This window comes from Pavona decussata, unplaced genomic scaffold (assembly GCF_977016875.1).
Source record: "Pavona decussata unplaced genomic scaffold, jaPavDecu1.1 SCAFFOLD_179, whole genome shotgun sequence".
Classification (NCBI taxonomy): domain Eukaryota; kingdom Metazoa; phylum Cnidaria; class Anthozoa; order Scleractinia; family Agariciidae; genus Pavona; species Pavona decussata.
In genome coordinates, this window is record NW_028145589.1 from 987899 (window position 1) to 998688 (window position 10790).

Below are 10790 nucleotides of genomic sequence, written 5' to 3' on the forward strand. Positions count from 1 at the left end.
GGGGGGGGGGGAGGGGAGAGAGGTCATAACAGACTGTTGCGCTCGCTGTGTCCAAGACAGAGCTCATAACAGACTGTTGCACTTGCTGTGTCCAAGACAGAGAGAGAGAGAGGGGGGGAGAGGAGAGAGGTCATAACAAACTGTTGCACTTGTTGTGTCCAAGACAGAGAGAGAGGGGGGGGGGGGGTGAGGGGAGAGAGGTCATAACAGACTGTTGCACTTGTTGTGTCCAAGACAGAGAGAGAGAGGGGGGGGAGAGAGAGGTCATAACAGACTGTTGCGCTCGCTGTGTCCAAGACAGAGCTCATAACAGACTGTTGCACTTGCTGTGTCCAAGACAGAGAGAGAGAGAGAGGGGGGGGGGGGGGGGAGGTCATAACAGACTGTTGCGCTCGCTGTGTCCAAGACAGAGCTCATAACAGACTGTTGCACTTGCTGTGTCCAAGACAAAGAGAGAGAGAGGGGGGGAGGGGAGAGAGGTCATAACAAACTGTTGCACTTGTTGTGTCCAAGACAGAGAGAGAGAGAGGGGGGAGCGAGGTCATAACAAACTCTTGCGCTTGTTGTGTCCAAGACAGAGGGAGAGAGAGGGGGGGAGAGAGGTGATAACAGATTGTTGCGCTCACTGTGTCCAAGACAGAGAGAGAGAGAGGGGGGGAAGAGGTCATAACAGACTGTTGCGCTCGCTGTGTCCAAGACAGAGCTCATAACAGACTTGCACTCGCTGTGTCCAAGAGAGAGCTTATAACAGACTGTTGAACTTGCTGTGTTCAAGAGAGTATCTGTAATAGAGAGATGTCCAAGATGTCAGTGTAAGAATGAGGTTCTGAGTCGTTCAGTAATTTCTAACCTTGTTATTGCTGGGCATGACCCATCAGGTTTTGTATCATCAAAAGTACAATGTGCAGGACCACTGTCGGAAACCATCATCCCACTCAATCCTTTCTCACGCCAGAAAGCTCTCTCGTAAAACGTGACAGTCTTGATTACTGAACCCATTGGCATCCTCTGAATCAGCTGGTTTTTCAAGGGAGGGAGGGGTGGCTCAAATGACAGACTGTTCAGAAGAGTTTGTGGCATAGCACTTATCACAAACTGTGCCTGGTATCTTTTGCCATCTTCACAGGTAATGACCACATTGTCTGCATCTTGCTGCAGACGACAGACTGGGCTGTTTAAAACCACCTGAAAATTGGACAATCAAAAATGATGAGTCTGTAATGATGGTTTTTCATCAGGGAGACAGAAGTCCGCAAGTTCGTAACTAACTTTGGAAATTCCAAACACACTTCGGAAACCGTTGGTCCAACGTTTTGTGAGACGTACCCTAATTCAGTGTTGCCATATAGAACTGAACGGAACTGTATGTAGATGATTTTACCTTGTCTCCCAGCTTGTCTTTAATCCCGTTGCTTATCTGCTGGGCTCCTCCAATAAATTTCATCTCTTCATTGAGCGCTGGAATCTGAAGGACATGAGAGCCTGTCTTTAAACTCCACAGAAAATTCAACAAAGAAATGTCGTGAGGTTCGCCAGCAAGGGCACCGTAAATGGCTTCTTTCATCTTCTTTTTCACATAAGTTGTCCAGCAGGCCTTGTCATACGGAAGCCCATAAGGGACACATCTTTCCTGGTAATATTCCTCCATATAACAAGACGTTACACATCTCACAAAATAAAGTGCACTGCAAACTAAATAAATCCTCACACTGCGAACAAAATAAATCCGCACGCTGCAAATAAAAAAAATTCGCACGCTGCAAACAAAATAAATACGCACGCTGCAAATAAAAAAGTCCGCACACTACAAACAAAAAAATCCGCACGCTGCAAACAAAATAAATCCGCACACTGCGAGCAAAAAAATCCGCACGCTGCAAACAAAATAAATCCGCACACTACAAACAAAAAAATCCGCACGCTGCAAACAAAATAAATCCGCACACTACAAACAAAAAAATCCGCGCGCTGCAAACAAAAAAGTCCGCGCGCTGCAAACAAAACAAAAAGTTCTGCGCACGCAGGTAGACGCAAAGTACTGGGACTGAGTGTTACATTTGAAAAACATGGCGTCCAGTGAAGCGATCGTGAAGAAAGCTGAGTGATGAAATTGTGCTCGACAGTTTGCCCTGCGGATCTGATGGAGAGCTATTTCAACAGAGGCCTTATGTACAGCCATATAACGCTGATGTTGAGAGACATCATCATATAGATGTCGTGAATGAACGAACATTGAAGCGAAGACCTCAAGACTGCGGTCTTTAAAGAAGGCGAGATGCATGTTGTGAATGATGATCTAGTTGAACGCGTAGGGGATCTGATGTTGCTTAAAAATTTCACTGGTGCAGGCAGTTTTCTACCATTTATATAAAGAAAAAATATATATAAAAAGTGTAAATTACAACTTGGAAAACTCAGGGAATTCCATTATCAAAGTGATGGGGTGATAGTCATAGTTTTGGGGTGTCAAGTTTCAAAAGGTCCACATGCACATTTGTACCTTTTGAAGTACTCTTCAAGTATAAGTAAAGTAAAGGGTTATGACAGTTCTTTCTGAAACCTTCAAAAGAATAAATTAAAAAGTTTTGCAATTGAACTAAATGCATGGTATCTCATATGTCAATATTTACTACTAACAGGTCAGGTTATCCATTTATTTATTTATTTATTTATTGATTTATTTATTTATTTATTTATTTATTGTTTTGGTACCTCTGATAGATACAATTTATGTGGAACGATACCATGAAACAAAATCTTAGGACCTTATAGGGTTTTCTTATATACCCAGTGAGCACCACTGTCACTTTTGAATGGGATTTCTGCCATCCGCAGGGTAGAGACCCTGAAACCATTTCAGGCGATTGGACTTTACTTTCAGCTGAAACAACCACAATTGGTCTGCAAGCAATTGCATACATTTAACATGCAAAGTCATTAAATGGGGTAAGTGGAGGCCAGTTATTTAGGCAAGAGCATTCTTCATGTCACTTGCCCAGGTGGAGAGTGTTCTCAAAATTACATGTTTGTTTACATGTACAGTCCTGTCTATATTTAGTTGTGCTGTACATATAAGAATGACCTTGACATTCAGCTGTTGGTCAATCATCACCCACTCACCCTTGCAACCAGGTGTTCCAGTGTTAACTTCAATAAAATTTTTGGCAAAATTCTGTAACTTGTTTCTTTTATTATGCATTTCTTATGGGAGATCGTATTTTTCCAAGCTTTAAAACATATCTTAGAAACTAATTCAGAAATGAAAACATGTTCAATATTCAATGAAATTACATTACACCAGGAGTCCTGCTTCCTAACAGGGGAAATTGCAACAATTTTAAGTAGTATAGCAAAATTGTGCAAGGACTAGGGATGATCTCAGGTTAAACTTTATGTGACATTTTTGGACAATCACCTTATTTTCATCTCGTCTCCAATGTACTAATCTCCAGATCTCCAGTTCCACCTTGGTGACAATAGCCTACACAATTTTTGATATTTTGAGTACTTTTTGACAGTTTAAAGAGCCTGTATGAGTTAATTTAGTGTTATTTATACCCTGTAAGTCATTGTACCCTTGTTTTACAACAAAAAAAAACATGAGAATGCAAGGGTGGTTATTCAAGGGAACAGGGGTCCTCACTGCAAAAGCTTTATTTAACCCCCAATTCCCTAGTAGAGGGGGTTTATTAGAGAAGGGGGGGGGGCTGGGGGCATATTTTCTCAGTTACCATGGCGACAAAATATAGATAGAATGAAAGATGTTATGGAACGTTTCATTCTCATTCTGTTGCATTTTTAGTTTACTTAACTGAAAATTATTTCAATTAAAATTTTGAAAGGAACAGGACCCTGGGTCATTAAGACAATTTTACCAATATCACATCATTTAATATCTTTTAATCATTAAACTGGATTGCTCTGACAGACCTGTTTCCAAACAGGCTTCGAGGCTTGTTTACATTTGTATCTCAAAATATGTTTAAAAAATTTACCCAAGGAAACACGAGGAAATCCACCGTTATGCATCAGTCAATTCCAGCTGTACCCATCCCCCCCCGGGCAATAGTGGGGCATTTTCCCACACTGTCCATCCCGGGGGTCGGGCATTAGCCTTCCACCCAATTACCCCAGGGCATTTGACCATCTCACTTTTTTCACCCTATAGCATTGTCACTTTCTTAATGACAAATTCATCTGCAAATACAGTAAGTTTCTTATCGAATACGTCTAGATAGGACATAAAATGAGACGCTAGAGTTGCAGAATGACCTATTTTTGCACTAACTACGGGAAACAAGACCCAGCTAGGGCTTAATTTGGCCTGAATTAGCTTAGATTTTACTGAAAGTAAGACGAGAAACGAAGAAAATAAAACATTTTTGACATGTTTGAGCCACCAGCCCGGGGTATTTGAACAACTATTTTGTCCCGGCGGTGGGGCATATGCCAGTTTATTTTCAAAAAATCTTAATTCCCGGGGGTCGGCCCGGGGGGCGGGGGGGATGGGCACTGTTGGAATTGACTGATGCATTAATTTAAGTTTTTTTTTTGGTTATGCTGACATCATAGCCTTGAAGCCTTCGTTTAAACGTTCGTTTATTCATCTCGCCGAATACAGGAACAAATTTCGCCAGTCAAGGTCGGAATTTAAATAACGGGTAAGGTTCATATTCAGTGGCTCGCCAGTAGTGGCCAGAGTGTAAAAAACGAGTTAAGACCCTCAAGCCGGCTCAGCTGATGATGATGTCTTCCCAACATCAGAGTTATATGGCTGTACATAAGGCCTCTGTTGAAATAGCTCTCCTTCAGATCCACAGGGCAAACCGGTCGAGCACAATTTCATCACTCAGATCGCTTCACTGGACGCCATGTTTTTCAAATGTAACACTCAGCTCCAGTACTTTGCGTCTACCTGCGTGCGCAGAACTTTTTGTTTTGTTTGCAGCGCGCGGATTTTTTTTGTTTGTAGTGTGCGGATTTATTTTGTTTGCAGCGTGCGGACTTTTTTGCTCGCAGTGTGCGGATTTATTTGTTTGCAGCGTGCGGATTTTTTTGTTTGTAGTGTGCGGACTTTTTTATTTGCAGCGTGCGAATTTTTTTTATTTGCAGCGTGCGGATTTATTTTGTTCGCAGTGTGCAGATTTATTTATTTGCTGGGTGCGGATTTATTTTGTTCGCAGTGTGAGGATTTATTTAGTTTGCAGTGCATTTTCTTTTGTGAGATGTGTAACTTCTTGTTATATGGAGGAATATTACCAGGAAAGATGTGTCCCTTATGGGCTTCCGTATTGTCAAGAAACTCTTTAACAGTCACACTGTCCCATTCCACAGCTTTCGGTGCTTTCCAAGGTTCGTCAAATGGAATTTCCTCACCCATTTTATCCAATGTACGTATCATGTTGTAATAGTCTAAAATTGCTATGGGATTCCACGATGAAACTATCCCGGAAAAACCCGCCTTTTCCCTCCCAGAAGCTCAATGACATCGCCTTCATTATGCACTTTGTATGTTTGTATTCCCAGCTCTTTTGCTACACGTAAAGTTCTGTTCTGAGTTGGGCCGACATAGGCACCACCCAAATCGGCATATTTAAATTTTGGGTCCTCTACAGTGTTCGTTCGTCCACCAACACGATTCCTTGCCTCCAAGACAACAACACTAACACCATGCTCGAGAGAAAGTAATTTGGCAGCACAGAGGCCGCTTATTCCACCACCTACAACAACAACTTCCACTGATTGCAGCTCCATGGTGGGTTTGTCCTTCAGTTTTGTGGATTGGCAGTACTGATAATGGCGCCCTCACCAAGGAAATGCAAGGTAAATGAAATATGCTCCTCTGATCAAGTGATCTGTACAGAGCCTCTCTGCTATTAAGAAATAAAGATCACTTTTAGGAATTTATTAACTAGCTGTGAAATACCAGTACTAGTACCAGTAATTGAAGGGCTGGGGGCAACAGAGGAGTATGTGCCTTTTTGGCCTTGAAATCCGAATTGCTAAAAGTCCTATCATGTAAGAAAGAGTTCGCTATTTAGATTTTGACTAACCTATACAGGAGTTAAAAGAGGTTAAAATTTTTTGGTGGGGGTGTGTGACTCAGTTGTCCAAACCCTGACCAAAATATGTAATTTTCCGGTACCTTTTTTGCCGACATGGCCTCTAAAATTCATACCCATTTTCATACCTGGTTCTAGAATCCAAAATGGGTAAAATCTATACTCTTTTTACAGTCCTCACAACTGCAATCAGGCATCTTCTTTATCAGAAGTAGGGGGGAGGGTATGAATGCTCAGTCATGTCAATAACGAGAGACTGATCTATACCAACAACTTACGATCCATGATTTACTTGACTCTGATGCTGACTTCTGCTCAGGTTGTTGAATATCACTACAAAAAGTCCTTCTCAGGACTACTCTCACCCGGATGATCATGAGACATAATAATATGATAATTTTGCGATAACTTTATCGTGCCATTTATAAAAGGTGGGCAGCGCCGTGGCGAATCTATTTGCATAGCTACAATGACGGATTTCACGGAAAGGAAAGAACTAAGAAAACAGTCAGAATCAGTAACATCTCTGGAGACTTAAGTAAGTTGTAGTTTAGTGGCGTTGCCTTCTCTCGTGGTTTTAATAGGATTTTGCATTTACTCTATTGCGTTGCAGTTCTGTTGTCTCCTTTGTTTGGATCCAGTAAAATAGTTTTCCGCCCATAATTTTCATGTTCTGGTTCAACCACGCACTCACCTTATTCAACTCCGTTCTACTCTTAAGAATTCGTCAGTACTTCTCCTATTCGCTGGTTTAATTTGGGCACTTGATCAGCAGGGATTTGCTAAAGCAAAAGCATAGAAAAAACCAGGAAAGATTTATTACTCGACGTTTCGGGGTCATCGTGACTCCATTATCAAGAGACTAGTTTAAAAACATGCAAATAGGGAAAGGTACAAGAAAAGCATAAATTAGAATGAATGGCTTAAACAAACACCTTGGCGCGGATGGAATCCGTTTGCACGTTCAGTGTTGGCTTACGCATGCGAATATACAGCATTTCTTTAACGAGGTTTAAGGTTAAGGTTTTAAGGTTTAAGGTTAAGGTTTTTATTATTGTGCACTATTTCAATAGCTCACAACAAAAGGAAATTACAATATATAAGAAAAGTAATATAAAGATAGCCTTAAATTACATAGATGTGAAAAGTATTTAAAATGTGCGCAGTGACCAAAGGAGCTTAGGCTTTCGAGTTGGTCACTGCCACGTGCAATTAACTGGCGTATAACGTGCAACTAAACAGCAAAAAAATTAAAGAATAATCAAATTTGCCGCTACATTTCGGGATGACGTTGAATTTCTCGATGAAGCGTTCTGGCATTTCACTATTGTGTTGGAGGTTGTAGTGTTTGTAAATAGAAGATGATTTTCTAGTGTGCCCTTCTACGCGTGTAAGTGACTACGTGTATAGCCCACATACCCTGCATCACACAGGTTACATTTAAATTCATAAACGATACATTGTTAATTTGGGCAAGCCACTAAAATCTTTTGAATTCGAACCAAGACAACGAAAAAACGTGAAACCTAAAGACAAGTATAAAAATTCAAATTTTTCACTGATAATATTAACAAAATTTGAATAATGAAACGACTTACTTTCTTTTACACAGGTATGCTGGATTTTGGACAGTTCTTTCCTTTCCGTGCGCGCATATTGGGTTATCGAATGCGCGATGCGCGTGACATGGCACGGCCGGTCATACGTATTCATGGTGAACGAATTAAAACGTGAAACCTAAAGACAAAGTTTTTAGTGAAGAATTAAATAAACCAAAACTACCTACTTTAGTGTCTAGAGGTAAGATTGCGGCATGCGTACCGTGAGCAAACACTATGATATAGTGAAAACTTGTTGACCTTCCGTTGCCATCTATATCTATACGTTGCGATGATTGGATAACACACAAAAGACTTTAGACCTTTATCACACGGCGGCCATGTTGATAATAATAATAAGTCTGAAGGGCTTTGTTTTTGCACGCAAGCCTCGCACTGAATGAGGCCATGCATGGCCGCCCAGTAGGCTTTTGTACATTATGCTTTTGTTTCCCCACTAAAATGCTCCACCTTAAATTTTTTGCGCTAAAATGCTCGGTCTATCACAAAATGGTCACTAAAATGTTCGGGTAATGCTCATTATACAGAGGTTTTAACAGGGTCTTATTGCTAACACTATCAACGAAGGTATCACAGGGTCACAGCGAAAACAAACATGGCCGCCTTTGAGAATCTATTTTCCTCAGTCTCCACTCGGCTGTATCAGAGTGGCATTTTTTGGAGATTTTTTTGAATTTCGAGTTCTCTTAGAAAAAAAATTATTTTACTTTTATTTTCTCTGAAAAAGAATCAATTTTTCTGGAAAATACTCAGGTGAATTAAGGCCTGGGCGTACATTCCTTTCTCTAACAATTGAGGGTTGTGGTATAACTTTGTTAGCATTTTAATTAACACAAACTGGCTTTAGGATCTATTTTATAGCAATACATTATAGAAAATGAAAGGGTTAAAAAGGTCATATCTTGTCACGTAACCTACCAGGGCTATTTTTAGCTTAAAATTCTTTAGAGCAGAATGGGAACACTTTTTATTACTTCCTGGAGGCTACCATAAGTTTTATACTGTTAAGAGTATTACGTTTATCATTTCCACGCTTGGCAACTTTGAGATAACTCAAATTAAAGGTGCGAAACAGGAACCCATGAGTTACTTATCGGCTCCTGGCGAAAACATCAAGGACTTTCATGGGAGGACTGGGCACTAGTATAAAACATTGTTTATTTTCACAACTAACAAAAACTTCAATAATTTCCAAGCACAGAATTTTTATTTTTGCCCTTCTTACCTGTCTGGTACCAGTAAAGATAACTCCCTATCATTATAAACTGTTCCCATTTTTGGTGGAAAGTTTTCCAGCAATTTCTGGCCGTACCAAGTCACATGACCCAATTTGCATACGTCACACATACCAAAATGAATAGATTTGCAAACCTATAGATCTGCGTGAGTCTTACGATACTAGGACGAAAGCCTTAGAAAATGGACCACCCCCTGCCTTTTTGGTCGACGGAACTGCCAGACCCATGCCCTGATTTACTTGAGAACTTTTGCCTCACTAAAATGCTCGAAAAAATGCTGGCATAGTGTACAAAAGTGATAAGGGTCTATTACGTCAAGTGAACCCTTATCTTTAAAACGAACAAGTCAATCATTTCTTTGTGCGTTTTTTTTTAATCATATGTAGCCCCTTTAAAATGGATGGAAAAGCGCTACAAAGGGTTCACAAGTTCTTTCCTGGCATTGAACTTAAAAAAGAAAAAAAAAAACCCGAGAACTGTGCGAAGCTTCATCGCCGAAACTGGAAAAGACATGCACGACTGGGATTGGCTATGGAAAGAGCCTAATTTAATATACCAGCTGCTTCTAAAACGCCCGTCCCTGTATTTGCTTGATAAAACTGGCAGAAGGTAGACCTATACAGTGCCGGTTTATTACGCATGTTGGTCCTTTGGAGTTAATCCGCAAACGGTCGAACAACAAGTCAAGTTTAGGTTGCGAAAAAAAAATTACAGGCAGCGTGGATCTGAAAAATATGCTCGCCGGGATATTCGCAAAAAGGCTCTACTTCACAGACAAGGTTCGTTGTTAACTTACCAACAAGCAAAGATAGCTTGGTTTTTCATTGGCAAAACTCAGAAAATTTTAAAGAAGAAGAAGAAGAAGAAGAAGCAGCAGCAGCAGCAGCAGCAGCACAACCGGAGCCAATAAGTTCCACCACAGCATATTCATCTCTTTTTAAGCAAATTATGACACTCTGTGACTTACACGGCATCCTGTATTACCTCAACAACTGTATCTACTGTACGCTAAACGGTTCCGTTTGACCAAAATTTCCCTTCCATTTTGTAGGTTTCTTGCACAATCAATTAAGTTCTTTTGTTTTCAAGATTGTTACTGGAAACCAGGCTTTTTGCTTAGACGGAGAAAGCATCTCCATCTGACCAGGCAAATTTCCGGAATTTCAAACCGAAAGCATTTTGGCAGACTTTGCAAAATGGAAAGTGCCACAGGTCTCCTGTCTCCTGCTAGTTACTTTCAGTTACGCATCCTTTGTTGCGTATAAATAGGGAGCTTTAGCAACGACGACAGCGACGGTAACGACAACGCCTCAAAACAATAAGTTTAATGAGCAAAAACAATCCCTCTGCACGTGAGTTTTGAATTTTTGTACATTTCTTTGTCGTCCTCTGCAAAGCAACAACGTGAAATGGCCAAATTCAAGGTTTTGTGGAGAACGTGAACCGGCGTCCCACTGGGAAACCTAGGAAGTGATAACTCGCTAACATGCTCTCAAATCCAGCACAAAATAACAAACAGACAATAGGCAATACACCTTCGAAGCAAGGTATGTCATTTTTATTAAGAACTTTCCAATATTTGTTCCTCCTAAACCCGATCGTAAATATTCCCATACAAACTCTTATATTTGCGCCGTGACCGCTATTACGCAAGATGATCTTGATGGCTTGGGTAACCTGTGGTCTGACAACTTTTTGCCCCTAAGAAGTACGGCGATCACCACCGTCACTTTTAACATGGGAATCCCCCCTTCCCCCGCCGGGTAGGAGACGTCTGCACGGAGGCTAAAGATTTTCAAAGGTTGCCGTGCGAGTGCTTGGTCAGTTTGGAGAAATTTGAGGCCGGTCGCTATCAATAACTCCGGAGTAAG

General features: G+C 40.9%; 1 pseudogene across 1 annotated transcript in view; it reads right to left on the bottom strand.

Moving 5' to 3' along the window:
- The window catches only part of LOC146463334 (amine oxidase [flavin-containing]-like), a 12969-nt pseudogene extending 4730 nt beyond the window's left edge, over nucleotides 1-8239 (bottom strand). Inside the window, exons 1-5 of the transcript XR_014856931.1 lie at nucleotides 7849-8239; nucleotides 6757-6844; nucleotides 5285-5873; nucleotides 1382-1594; nucleotides 851-1185 (exon numbers count right to left, since the gene is read on the bottom strand). The product of XR_014856931.1 is annotated as an amine oxidase [flavin-containing]-like (transcript). The remainder of the gene's footprint in view (nucleotides 1-850; nucleotides 1186-1381; nucleotides 1595-5284; nucleotides 5874-6756; nucleotides 6845-7848) is intronic.
- Nucleotides 8240-10790: the final 2551 nt, after the last annotated feature.